Source organism: Rana temporaria, chromosome 3, assembly GCF_905171775.1.
Source record: "Rana temporaria chromosome 3, aRanTem1.1, whole genome shotgun sequence".
In the NCBI taxonomy this organism is placed as follows: domain Eukaryota; kingdom Metazoa; phylum Chordata; class Amphibia; order Anura; family Ranidae; genus Rana; species Rana temporaria.
In genome coordinates, this window is record NC_053491.1 from 287,479,541 (window position 1) to 287,494,490 (window position 14,950).

Here is a 14,950-nt window from a genome sequence, read left to right on the forward strand (position 1 = left end):
CTCACTCTGCTCTAGTAGTAGTGAATCAGTGGGTGAGATGGCGCCACTTTGCCCGCGCAGCAGTGTTTGCGTTTACGAGCGGGACGTGGGTATATAAGCACACCCTTAGTGAGTGCTTATCTGCCGCAGCCTCCCGGGAGGCTTGAGGATCCATGCCACTCTGTCCCTGTGTGTTCTTTAAGGTCAGTCACTCTACACCAGCAGCTATTTTAGCCGTACCTGGTTACAGGTCCTGTCACTAATATTCTGTTGATCTGTTTTGTTTAGCTTAACACAGGGCTTCTAATTGCCGTTGACGGGTATCTGTCTTGTGGGACTTACCCTATCTCCAGGCCCTCTGCTATTTGGGCTGTTTTGTATCATGATGACCTGTCCCAGTCTGTGGATTGTTTCTCTATTGAGAAACAACTACATCTACTAGGTAAGCTTTTGCTGTTTCAACCTTGTGTGTAATTTGTTTTATCACTCAGTACTATATTACCATTGGTATTTGAACTACTCTCTTGACTTTCCAGCTCCTCAGCATTATCCTTCTACCATAGGATTCTGTACCTTAACATTACACTTTAGTAATCCTCCCCGGTTTTATTGGCATGTGCTGTTTAGCGCCATTGGGCTGAGCAGTGTTGCTCATCTTCCTTTAAAAAAGTAATTAGTTACAGTTACAAATTACTTGTCCAAAAAAGTAATTGAGTTAGTGACTCAGTTACTATATTGGCAAAGGGCCATATTCTGAGTAAGGATACGATGGAGTATCTCTGGATACTCCATCGTATCTCTCTTTTTTGGCTCGTGTATCTATGCGACTGATTCTTAGAATCATTTTCGCATAGATACACTTAAGATCCGACATGTGTAAGTCACTTACACTGTCGGATCTTAAATGTAATTACTCCGCCCGCCGCTAGATGGCGTTTACGTTCAGGTCTCATTTGTTTATGCAAATGAGCCTGATACGCCGATTCCCGAACAAATTTGCGTCGCGTAACCGTCGCTAATGTCGTTTGCATAAGCGTAAACTTACCCCTGCTAAATGAGGGGTAAGTTTACGCAAGTCCCACGTAGGCCATGTTAAGTATGGCGTCGGGACCGCGTCGTGTTTTTCCGTCGGCTACGTCGTTTCCCTAAGTCGTTCTTGAATACGACTTTATGTCAATGACGCACACGTCGACGTCATTGACGTTTTACGCCGCGGACTGGAGCATGCGCACTGGGCTATTTTAAGCCCGGCGCATGCGCAGTTCGTTAGAATCGGGGGCGCGCTTAATTTAAATAGAAGCCGCCCCCTTGGAGATACGCGTGGCTACGCCGGGCCATTTACACTCCACCGCCCCAAACTACGGAGCAAGTGTTTGGGGAATACAGCACTTGCTCCTGTAGGTTGGGGTGGCGGAGTGTAAATGGCTTACGCGCCGCCCGCCTACATTTAGCCAGAATATGGCCCAAAGTAATTAGTTACTCAGCAAAGTAACTGTGACTTTTTTTAATATTCTACAATGCAGATTCATCACACTCCACTTCCACATGCCCAGCAATACTGTACAATATCATCACACTCCACCTCCACATGCCCAGCAATACTGTACAATGTCATCATCACACTCCACCTCCACATGCCCAGCAATACTGTACAATATCATCACACTCCACCTCCATGCGCCAGCGCCACCCACATTCACAGAGACAGGCCAGCTCTGTGGCCAAAAAATGAATGGGGAAAGTGGGGAGGAGGAAATGCAGTTAAGTCACTAATTGATAAGTATCCTGAATGGTGGGTACCTATAAAGGGTCACACGTCAAATGACGGTGCTGTTACTGTAACCATGTATGCATATAAGTAAATTCATAGAAGGAATAAGTGCGGGGAAAGGGGAAAAGTCTAAGGGAAGACTGAAAGTTTAGATAAGTGGGTTACTTTTGGTAACAGGAAATGACCAAGAAACTAAATTAATAAATGTATCAAAAAAGTTTATTTAGCACAAATATATGTGCGATTTAGGAGGTGGTAAGATTTGATAAAAAACATTGAATTCAACGAGTTCCGTTGTACATGAAACTTGACTGACAGGACTAACAAGGACAACAATTAACGACACCTGTCCGGACGTACTAATAAACTCACACACCAGCAACATGCATCGGGTAATATATAATATATAGATTCAAGATCCCCACAGTGGTATTGTAAGAACAATGGGCCAGATCCACAAAAACCTGACGTAACTTAAAAAATCCAATTTAAGTTACACTGGCTTAAAGTTTCTACCTAAGTGCCTGATCCACAAAGCACTTATCTAGAAATTTCAGGCTGTGTAACTAAAATTCCGCCGGCGCAAGGCGTTCCTATTCAAATGGGGCGAGTCCCATTTAAATGAGGCGCGCTCCCGCGCCGGCCGTACTGCGCATGCGCGTCGGCCGTACTGCGCATGCGCGAAGTTACGTTACGCCGAGTTTTGAGGATCGCGACGGCTTAAAGTTGCGTCGGGGAAAAAAAAATGACAGCGGCATGCATTCCTGAGGGAGAACTCCATGCCAATTTTCAAATAAAAAACCGGCATGGGTTCCCCCCCCAGGAGCATACCAGGTCCTTAGGTCTGGCATGGGTTGTAAGGAGACCCCCCCACGCCGAAAAATTGACGTAGGGGGTCCCCCTACAATCCATACCAGACCCGTATCCAAAGCACGGTACCCGGCCAGCCAGGAAGGGAGTGGGGACGAGCGAGCGCCCCCCCCCTCCTGAGCCGTGCCAGGCCGCGTGCCCTCAACATGGGGGGGTTGGGTGCTCTGGGGCAGGGGGGCGCACTGCGGGCCCCCCCACCCCAGAGCACCCTGTCCCCATGTTGATGAGGACAGGACCTCTTCCCGACAACCCTTGCCATTGGTTGTCGGGGTCTGCGGGCGGAGGCTTATCGGAATCTGGGAGTCCCCTTTAATAAGGGGGCCCCCAGATACCGGCCCCCCACCCTAAGTGAATGGATATGGGGTACATCGTACCCCTATCCATTCACCTGGAGGCAAAAAGTAAAAGTTAATAAACACACAACACAAGGCTTTTTAAAATATTTTATTATTCTGCTCCGGACGCCCCCCCTGTCTTCGTTATTAGCTCAATTACCAGGGGGGGCTTCTTCTTCCGCTCTCCGGGGGTCTTCTTCCACTCTCCGGGGGTCTTCCGCTCTCCGGGGGGGCTTCTCCGGACTCCGGGGGGGCTTCTCCGGACTCCGGGGGGCTTCTTCCATCTTCTCCCCTCTTCCGCTCTTGACTCGGCGAACCCCGGTTCTTCTGCAGCTCTCCGGTGCCTTCTTCTTCAGCGCTGGCTGCCTGCTATGTTTGTGTGTTAGCTCGATTTCAAACAGGCAGCCGGCGCGGTCTTCTGTGGCGTCAGGGTCTTCTGGTCTTCTGTTCTTCCGATGTTGTCTCGTCGCCTGTTGTCGCTGTAATGATGGAAGCGCGCCTTGCATCACATTTATATAGGCATCACCGTCCCATCATGCTCCGGCAGGTACCCACGTGGTGGGTGCCTACCCACGTGCACCCACCACGTGGGTACCTACCGGAGCATGATGGGACGGTGATGCCTATATAAATGGGATGCAAGGCGCGCTTCCATCATTACAGCGACAACAGGCGACGAGACAACATCGGAAGAACAGAAGACCAGAAGACCCTGACGCCACAGAAGACCGCGCCGGCTGCCTGTTTGAAATCGAGCTAACACACAAACATAGCAGGCAGCCAGCGCTGAAGAAGAAGGCACCGGAGAGCTGCAGAAGAACCGGGGTTCGCCGAGTCAAGAGCGGAAGAGGGGAGAAGATGGAAGAAGCCCCCCGGAGTCCGGAGAAGCCCCCCGGAGTCCGGAGAAGCCCCCCCGGAGAGCGGAAGACCCCCGGAGAGTGGAAGAAGACCCCCGGAGAGCGGAAGAAGAAGCCCCCCCTGGTAATTGAGCTAATAACGAAGACAGGGGGGGCGTCCGGAGCAGAATAATAAAATATTTTAAAAAGCCTTGTGTTGTGTGTTTATTAACTTTTACTTTTTGCCTCCAGGTGAATGGATAGGGGTACGATGTACCCCATATCCATTCACTTAGGGTGGGGGGCCGGTATCTGGGGGCCCCCTTATTAAAGGGGACTCCCAGATTCCGATAAGCCTCCGCCCGCAGACCCCGACAACCAATGGCAAGGGTTGTCGGGAAGAGGTCCTGTCCTCATCAACATGGGGACAGGGTGCTCTGGGGTGGGGGGGCCCGCAGTGCGCCCCCCTGCCCCAGAGCACCCAACCCCCCCATGTTGAGGGCACGCGGCCTGGCACGGCTCAGGAGGGGGGGGGCGCTCGCTCGTCCCCACTCCCTTCCTGGCTGGCCGGGTACCGTGCTTTGGATACGGGTCTGGTATGGATTGTAGGGGGACCCCCTACGTCAATTTTTCGGCGTGGGGGGGTCTCCTTACAACCCATGCCAGACCTAAGGACCTGGTATGCTCCTGGGGGGGAACCCATGCCGGTTTTGTTTTTTACAAATTGACGTGGAGTTCTCCCTCGGGAAAGCATACCAAATGCCGTCGCTGCAATGGGCCTTTACAAGGTGTGACTAACTTTACACTTTGTAAAACGAGCCCTAATTTTACACTTGCAAAATAACACTTACGGCGCAAAAAAGAAGCTAGAAAGCTTTGTGGATCGCCTTAAGTGCTAATTTGCATACTAGCAACGGCATTTCGACTCGAAATGCCCCCAGCGGCGGATGCGGTACTGCATCCTAAAATTAGGCAGTGTAAATCAATTACACATGCCGGATCTTCTGTGTAACTTTGGAAAAAGCCTTTTGAGGATCGTTTCCAAAGTTACACACAGACTGAACACCACTTAAGTCGGAGTATCTCTTTTGAGGATCTGGCCCAATGTGTTTGGTGACCCGGTGTGGGAGGCTGTATGTCTCACCACGTCATCAACACATAGGAATACAAATTGATGCACTATCTGGTGGGTGAGTCTGGTGCTAGGGGGGTGGGGGGAGACGAAGGATGAGGAATTATCGAGTTGTCAAAAAATTAGCTTAAGCAAAAATTGAAAAAATACAAAAGTAATAGTTATCGATTTGGATGTATTAATATCGATTAGGTTTAGGTAAGTGGTTGCAAAATAGAAATATCGTGGAATTCCGGCTGTTGGTGCGTTAGGTCGCAGGATGAACAAAGTCTATCTATTGGTGTGAATAGATTATAGGTAGGACTGTGATGTCTCTGTTTTGGATCAGTATAGTAGCTTTATCAATTGATCCCTTATATTAGCCTACTGCGATAATTCCCAAGTCGCATCAGAATTTGACAGCATGGATGGTAACGATATTGACTGATCGATCAATGAAAGTCAAAGGACTCAAGTGTTTTACTGAGAGTCTGTAAAAATCAATTAATCACAGTGAAAATATCACTGAAAAATTAATGCAGTTATTATTCAAATGTCACTGCTTACTATGAGTCCATTGATAAATAAATTCAGAGGGATCTTGCTATAAGCAGTATAATTTGATGACAATTGCAATTTAGGCACCATTAAGGACAATTATTCATTGAATATATTTTGGATCCGGACTATTTGGACAGCCTGATTTATGTTCCCGTTATTGATCTTACTATCGATACATTTAGGTCTTTGATCAGCCGATCATAATAAGGTATAATTACCGACCTGTTTGGTTGTTTGTCACGATGGTATCGTCATTCGGGGTATTGTGGTAATGAATTTACCAGTATATGGCAGGCTGTAGTGTCCGGGAGGTCCGTGTGGTCACTGAGGACTTTGGTGCGCTGGTTGCAGTAGTTCCTCGAGTTATTTCTATTGCATGGGTTGTAGGAAGGCTGCACGCTGGACGCTGGATAGTGTGTGCGCTCGATGTAAGCATGTAGGCGGCCTGTATACGGCGTCTCGCCTCGTCAGCTTGCGTGCTTCCTGCTACTCCTTCGTCTCCCCGTCCATTAGCGTAGCACCAGGATAGACGTAACAGGCGTGACAGGTGTCAGTGACGTCGACGCGTTTCGCCGTGCTCTGTGGCGTAGCTTCTTCTGGGACGTACTTCATTGTAGGTCTGTGTGTGTATTTATCACAACGTTGTGATGTTGATTGGTCTCAATCAAGAATGGAAATTACTCATGATATCAGGCAGTGATTGTATAGAGGTTTTCAGGTTACAAGGGAACTGATGGTTTGGATTTGAACGGACAATATTGAGATTACTGGAACTATACAAACAGGATTACAAAAAACTTCATGATTAACAATAATTAGTCAAGTGTTGTGGATATTGGCTTGAGGTTCATCCTTTGAGTATATTCTTAGTGAGTCACTCAATTGCAGGGCTTGGTGATACTTTATCTTGGCTCAATATTTTCAGAGGAAAAGAAAGAATAATAAATAAATAAAATAGATTTCCCTAGGAATTAGAAAAGCTATCATATAACTGAAATTTGAATTAATAGTAAATGGTGTAAAAGTAAACCGGAAGGCACAGTGGGAAATGGACTACATGTAACGGTGTACATAAAAGGTACATATAGAACCACTAAGGAATTCATAGCTGATGAATGTCCCCTAAATCATTTGGGAAAGTAGGTGGCTCAAGCTTAGGTCAAGTTAGCAAGAAATGAAATAATAGAAGAAATTAGATGGTATTGAGTTAAATATTTCAATTATGATGGAACAGTTACGTGAGCAAACTATGGATTCAGAAAAACCTGTAAATTGAGTTCTGTGTTCAGGCCTACAGGCGTGAGCGACTTTAAGCAATAAATCCACCATTTTTCCTTTTGTAGTAGTACTCGGTCAAAGTCACCACGCCTGCTGAATAGCTTTAGGTGGTAAATGCCCTTTACTGTTAGCCCACATGAATCACGGTTGTGGTATTGTGCAAAATGTTTTGCTAGGGGCTTCTCGGGGGACTTTACTTTCTCATTTATTTCCCTCAGATGTTCGCCGATGCGAACCTTCAGGGGGCGTTTCGTTTTGCCAACGTATATTTTGTTGCAAGGGCATGTAATCATATATATCACGCGCTCCGTGGAGCAGTTGATTCGATCTTTGATCTCAAATGATCTTTGTCCTGTAGCATCCGTGAATGTGGACGTGCGGTGTACGTACATACAGATATGGCACTTCATGCAGGGAAACATTCCATGTGAGCGAGGGTAGTTTGTGAGCCAATTGGGGTCAGGGACCCGTACGTATTCGGATCTAATCAGCCTATCTCCAATATTTTTGGCTCGACGCGCTACAAGCTTTCGTGTGTCACTCACAATGGTTGCTAACGGTGGGGCATTGATCAATATGCCCCAGTGTTTTTCGAGTATAGTCCTGAGTGCCCCCCACTGTGAGCCAAAATGGGTTATGATCCTTATGGACTCTGTGGAGTTTTGAGGTATTTTATCAATTAGACTTCTTTTAGTGGTGAGTAGGTCGGTGCGTTCCCTGCTTGCCGCTCTCTTTTGTGCTTTTTTATTTGTCTATGTGAATATCCTCGCTCTCGAAACCGTTTATATAGGTCCTGGCATTCGCGACGGTAGTCGCTCTGTTTAGAGCAATTACGCTTGATGCGTAAAAATTGCCCTATAGGAATGCCATTTTTAAGCCAAGATGGATGATGGCTTGTGGCATGGAGTAACGTGTTTGCGGCCGTGTCTTTACGGTAGGTACTGGTATTGATTTGTGGCCACCTGACCCGGCAGCCGACGCAGTCACCCAATCACAAAACTTTAAAAAAATATATAAAAAAAATCAATTTCATTTTTTAAAGTGAGCAGTCACTACTCCTTTAGTAAATGAATCCAATCACCATGGCTCTAAGCCTTGACCCCCCTAGTAAAAGCACAGGCTTATTTGACTAGAGCTTTCTCAGGTAATGTTTGTTGTGTAGTAGAGGGTATTTAGAGAACAGGCAGCAGACTTGTACCATTATCAGAAGCCACCTCTGTTTGTTCAGAGCTAATGACAGCTTGCAGAAAAGAGCCTCTTCTCACCTTCCTGGTATTGGCAAATGCATAAATCTGAATTTATAGCCAGCTGTCTCCCTCAATACGGCTCTGTCAGCAGAATACAGCATGAACAGAGAATGAATGCCATCGATGAAAACACAACATAGTATGCACCATTTACCTTCTTCACCGAAGTTCAAGCGGGGGAGATGTTGGCGGCTGTGTTGGCTGAGCTGAGCCAGACTCGTCGTGACACTGCAGGCGGGCGGGAGACTCCAGGCGCGTTCATGCGCCAGCGCCACCCGCGTTCACAGAGACACGCCACCTGACCCGGCCGCTGACGCAGTCACCTCACCCAATCACAGCCAGACCAGCTCCATATGACCCCTCTGCCCCTCCGCATGCGGTAAATGTAATTACGGTAACGCCGCCCAAATAATGGTAACAGCGTTGCCGAGAGGGGAATAGTAATCTGGTAGATTACTAGTTACCCTCAAAAGGGGGCGCGTTAGGTAACGGCGTTTATTTAAACGCCGTTACTTACAACACTGGGGCTGAGTGCTGTGCTGCAAATATGTTTATTTATGTAAGTATAGGATCCTTGTCTGCTTGTAACTTTTTGGCTAACTACAATTATCACCCTACTTCCTATTGATTCATTGTATTTTTACACGATGACTATTTTATCATTAATATCTTTTACCCACGCCCCCAGGATGCATCTTTGAGGTAATTTAGTTAGCCGCCCTGACAGTTCCCTTCCCCCCTCCTCCCCCCCGTTTCCCCTCCCCTTCGCCCCTTTCCCCCCCTTCCTAAACCCCCCCTTCCCATCTTGCTTCCCTCCCCCCCCCCTTTGTCCCTCTTCCTTGGTGACTTCCGTGACCTAGTCACTATCCTCACGTCCATTTTGATTTACCTTTGTACACACAGTGATGTCTACAATTATGACTATGAAGATTATTGTTTTTCATTTTTGCAATTCTATTTTTTTCATCAATATTTTCTCTCTCCATATAGCAAACTTACAACTAAGGCTTTTTTGAAGAAGCGTCAGTTGACGCGAAACATGTCAAGACACTACATTATTCATGCCAATCTACAGACATCAAGTCTAATGGTGTTCCAATCCTCCTAGACATTCACTAAGTTCATGGTTTTCTGGATGTTCCGGTTACTGTTGTAGGATATTGCTACATGTGACCTATTATCGTACTGTTTCTCCGTAGGCTTGAATATGTTGTTAAAGTTTGTTATAATGTTTAGTTCTTATGGAACTTTTTGATATGGAATTTTTGTGATAAATTTTTATAATACAATCTTTGACTGCATCCCTACCTTATTATGGTGCCTACAAAGTCCATGACCGACCCCCTGTCCCTTTGTTTCCAGTGGGTGAGATGGAGCATGCACAGGACATAATAGAAGGCTGAAAACTGTGGTGGAAATTACAGTAAAACCTTGGTTTGAGAGTAACTTGGTTTAAGAGTGTTTTGCAAGACAAGTGTAACGCCTGGTTCCTTTCAAGTACCGGTGCTTTGTTAAATTTAGTAGGGGATCAAAGAGTTAAGTAGCTCTGATCTAGTTGATCTATTCAAGTTTGGTCTCTGTCTCGGCTTGGCTGTTCTGTGGGCTTACTCTGTTGTTCCTGGGGTGCTGTTCACACCCCAGGACGAAGGGTGGCAGCAGTTGAGTCAAGGTTTGGGTGCTTTTCCCCGGCAGCCTATCAGGAGGGTTTCTCCTCGCTGTGCATGCTGGGGGAGGGTATTTATGAGGCAGACGCCATTGGTCTGGGTTCTTCTTTTTCCGAGTGTGGCACCCACCTTTAGGGTGACTGCATCACAGCGCCCCGGTGAAATGGCCTACCAGGCTGGGGTGCACGTGCCACACGGTGTTCCTGGTTCCGGGACCATGTTGCTCCGGAACATTTAAAGCTGTGGCGGGGCCCTAGTAATCAACTCCCTCCCCAATCCTGAGAAGATCCCAAACGAGATAGCTGTTCGATGGGGAGTCCATCTGAGGAGAGCCAAGAGAGGCTGGCAATCCAATAGGGTCTCGACAATCTACCCGGGATCAAGGGAACCGAATACTGAAAGGATGGACGTTGGTCACCTGTCAGTCGGTCACCTGTAAACTACCTGAAGGAGATCCAGGCCAAAGTCTTTTAAGGAGGATTACCTCCGCTACCTCAATGCTAAGGAGGGTCTGTGGCAGAGACTTTTCCTCTAAGTTCCGAGTGATACTATGGCTGCCAGGTCAGTGAGAGAGGCCTATCCAGGTACGCTATACCCACTCCGGCTGGAGTGGCGAAAAAGTCTAAGGGCCAGATTCTCATACATTAACGTTGCTCCTGGGCAGCGTAATGTATGTGCTGTACGCTACACCGCCGCAGGTTTACAGGTTTACATCCTGACTCTCAGAACACTTACCTGTAAACTTGCAGCGGTGTATCGTTAATTCGCTCGGCGCAAGCCCGCCCAATTCAAATGGGGCGGGCACCATTTAAATTGGGCGCGCTCCCGCACTGAGCGTACTGCACATGCTCCGTCGGGTAAATTACCCGACGTGCATTGCGCTAAATGACGTCGCCCCGACGTCATTTGCTTAGACGTTTACGTAAATGGCGTCCAGCACCATTCACGGACGTCTTACGCAAACAACGTATTTTTTTTAAACTTCGACGCGGGAACGACGGCCATAGTTAACATTGGTTGCCCCTGCTAATAGCAGGGGCAATAACAATAAAGTGCAGCGCAAAGACATATAAATTAAACAATGGCAAAAATAGTGATCAAATACAATATACAAAAATATAACTCTGATAATAACACAAGAAGAAATCCATAAAGTGCATCAGTGAAAAAAGTCCAAAAAGTGCTCCAAATAATGAAGTGACTAATTGTGATTAGTTTCGAAATCGGTGACCAACAGGAAAGTTCCTCCACCAATAACTAAGGATGGCCCCTCACCTCAGCCATTCGACCATGGTTAGGTCACAAAACATTTGAAAACCTCCAAGGTAAGTATACAGACGCCTCCAAGATTATAGGATATACAGCAGGCAGCAGACGGCTCAGCAATCCCCAAAGACCACGGAGAAATATATAAAACAAAAAGGGGACAGACTAGTGCTCTCTGTCTTAAACTGGATTTAATAAGTAAAAAGTAAGTCAAACAAACTCACATAATGCGACACTCAGAGGCGAGTGTAGAGCGTAGCAGCACAGCACGGAGCTCCAAGGCTTCCGAATCTTATACAGCTCACACATCAGCGTTGGGTCGGCGAACGTGGGCGAAGCTCCTCCCCCTCGTACGCGTTACATTCCTATGGGCGGAACTTCTTCAGCGTGGGGTAGAGAGGTTCGTAAAGTACCTGCTTATCTTCGGGACACAAAGCAAATTATTCAAATCTTGAACTCTATTCCCTGTACAGTTAGTACTATATTGGTAACTGCCGATGTAGGCTCTTTGTATACCATAATTGGGCATGATGCAGCTATGGCATCAGTGGCATGGGCATTAGAGTCCACTGATTTGAATCCTGAACATATTGATTTTCTTTTGGACAGTTTGAGATTTTGTCTATTGAAGAATTATTTTTGGTTTAATAAGGATTTTTTCCTACAGCAGCGAGGAGTTGCGATGGGAGCCCGTTTTGCTCCCAGTGTGGCCAATTTATTTATGGCCCACTGGGAGCAGGATGTAGTCTTCCACAATACACCTCCCCAGCTTCTCTGCTATCGCAGATATATAGACGATCTGGTGATGGTCTGGGAGGGTGATATGCCCTCGTTGGAGACATTTATGGCAAAATTAAACTCCAATAATAAGGGTATTGTCCTAACTTGGACTGTCTCCCCTGACCAGGTGATTTTTCTGGATCTTGAGATCTTTAAGTCTGGATCCACGTTGGCTACCAGGAATCACTTTAAGGCTGTAGACCGAAATGGGTATATCCCTTTAACAAGCTGCCATCATAGATTGTGGCTATGTAATATTCCTCGTGGCCAGTTCGTCAGGCTCCGTAGGAATTGTGCCTTGGATTCCGATTATGCGGTACAGTCTGAGGAATTGGCCACCAGATTTGTGTCTAAAGGTTATTCTATGTCTTCAGTGAAGCAAGAGATGGAAAAGGTTAAAAACCTAGATAGGAATCTGATCATTATGGATAAACCTCCTACGGCTGAAGTGGATAGATCCAATTATAAAATGTTGTTGGATTATAACATCCAACACAAAAAGTTTGAAAAGATTGTGGCCAAGCATTGGCCTGTCTTAAAGGGAGATGTGGTCCTAGGTCCGGTTCTTCCAGAACGTCCACAATTTGTGTATAGGAAGGCCCCTTCGCTTAGGGATCGTTTGGCTCCAGGGGTGATAGATCCACCTGTCATCCCGAGACCCAAACTTTTTAATTTTTTGTCAGGTTTTTATGCCTGTGGCAGATGCGCAACCTGTAAACATGCCAAACGTAATATCAAGAAACGGAAGTCCTTTGTTTCTAATATTACTGGAATGGAATATCCAATCAAGCAATTAATTACTTGCTCGACCACGGGCGTGGTTTATATGCTTGAATGCCAGTGTGGATTGCAATATGTTGGGCGTACCTCACGTGAGTTACATGTGAGGGTTGGAGAACATATTAGCAATATTCAACGTGGCATTAGGACTCATAGTGTTTCTAAGCATTTTAGGGAATGCCATGGTAGAGATCCCAAAGGCCTTAAATTTTGGGGCATTGAAAAGGTCACCAAACATTGGAGAGGAGGACACTATATATGACAGCTTAGCCGTCGTGAATCTTTTTGGATTTACGAAACCAAGGTTTCGGCTCCATTAGGCCTCAATGTTGAGTTCGATCTTAATTGTTTTATCTCTAACCGTTAATTTTTATTATTCAGTATTTGGGGAATTGTTAGCATTATTTTTATTAAAATTTTTTATTAATTTTAATAATTTTGTAAAAAGATATATTACTATGAAGTATTTCAATCTTTTACAATTTTTTATATTGATATGTGTACATTTCTATATGATTAGATTTTTATATACACAATTTTAATTTTATATATTCATTGCAGATTTTTTCTGTATGTGAAGGTATTGAAATTGATAGGCATCGATATCTGGCCTTGAATATATTTCAAATGTTTTTATAATGTGTTTTTAACATGTTGTTAATTATACTGGATTCATCTGCTAATTGTAGTGGTATCCTTTTTGTAATGGTGAGGCGATCGTGGCTGACGTCACGTTTAAATGATTTTTTCAAATTATTTTTGCATGTTTTGAAACCTGCTGGTCCTTCTATATTTAGGTGGACCGTTTACCCTGCGTATTAGGCGATAGCTTACTAGTTGCCTTCTGCTAAAGAGACACTAGATGGCGCAGGATAGCAGGTAATTGGTGTGGTGTGTTGCGATGGCAACCACACACTATATATGACGCTGCGGGAAAGACCTCTCTACCCCACGCTGAAGAAGTTCCGCCCATAGGAATGTAACGCGTACGAGGGGGAGGAGCTTCGTGACGTCACCCGCGTTCGCCGACCCAACGCTGATGTGTGAGCTGTGTAAGATTCGGAAGCCTTGGAGCTCCGTGCTGTGCTGCTACGCTCTACACTCGGCTCTGAGTGTCGCATTATGTGAGTTTGTTTGACTTACTTTTTACTTATTAAATCCAGTTTAAGACAGAGAGCACTAGTCTGTCCCCTTTTTGTTTTATATATTTCTCTGTGGTCTTTGGGGATTGCTGAGCCGTCTGCTGCCTGCTGTATATCCTATAATCTTGGAGGCGTCTGTATACTTACCTTGGAGGTTTTCAAATGTTTTGTGACCTAGCCATGGTCGAATGGCTGAGGTGAGGGGCCATCCTTAGTTATTGGTGGAGGAACTTTCCTGTTGGTCACCGATTTCGAAACTAATCACAATTAGTCACTTCATTATTTGGAGCACTTTTTGGACTTTTTTCACTGATGCACTTTATGGATTTCTTCTTGTGTTATTATCAGAGTTATATTTTTGTATTTTGTATTTGATCACTATTTTTGCCATTGTTTAATTTATATGTCTTTGCGCTGCACTTTATTGTTATTGATCACTATTGGGATTTCTATTTGAATTTATCCTCCAGTGCTGGCTTGCATTTTTTAGGGTTATTATTGTTATTTTTCCAGCGCGGAATTTCTTCTTTGTTTTTAATAGCAGGGGCAACCTTACGCGCCGCGTACGCTACGGAAACTAGGTAAATTCTCAGCGTCGGACGCGCGTAGGTTCGGGAATCTCGCGTACTTACCTCATTTGCATAGACGACGGGGAAAACGACGATGCGACACCTAGCGGCAGGAAAAAAAAATACTTTTAAGATCTGACAGCGTAACAGCCTTACGCATGTCAGATCTAATGGGTATCTATGCGCAACTGATTCTAAGAATCAGTCGCATAGATACCTGGGGCCAGATGAGGAGTTACGACGGCGCTAATGGTGTTGCGCCGTCGTAACGCCTTTGAGAATCTGGCCCTAAGTGTTGTTGGAAGCAGGACTGTTTCCCTTTTGACGCCTAAATCTGCTATTTCTCCTACTACTTCAACTCTTCTATCACCAAAAAGTTTTATTGTTATTACCCGGCTGGGTAATAAAGAGCACAGAAAAAGACACCTGTCATGTACATTTCATTAATGCTACATCCACCATACACCCTTAGACGGCGCAGGAGCCCTGAGGTAACATGCCACCCAAAACAAACCAGCAGCTCCTTTGGGGGTAGTGCTACATAAGCAAAATGTTTTAATACATTTTGCCTTGATATACAAGCGATGTCTTGATATAAGAGTAGCGTCATGTCACAACTCAGTATAAAAAAGAAGAGAGGAGCCTCTGAGTGTAGCAATATGGTTACAGTTCATAGGTGTGCGCAGCCTATTGCATTAGGGTGTGCACCCCAAAGCACAAACACATATGCGTGTGTATGTGTATATAGTATATATACTGAC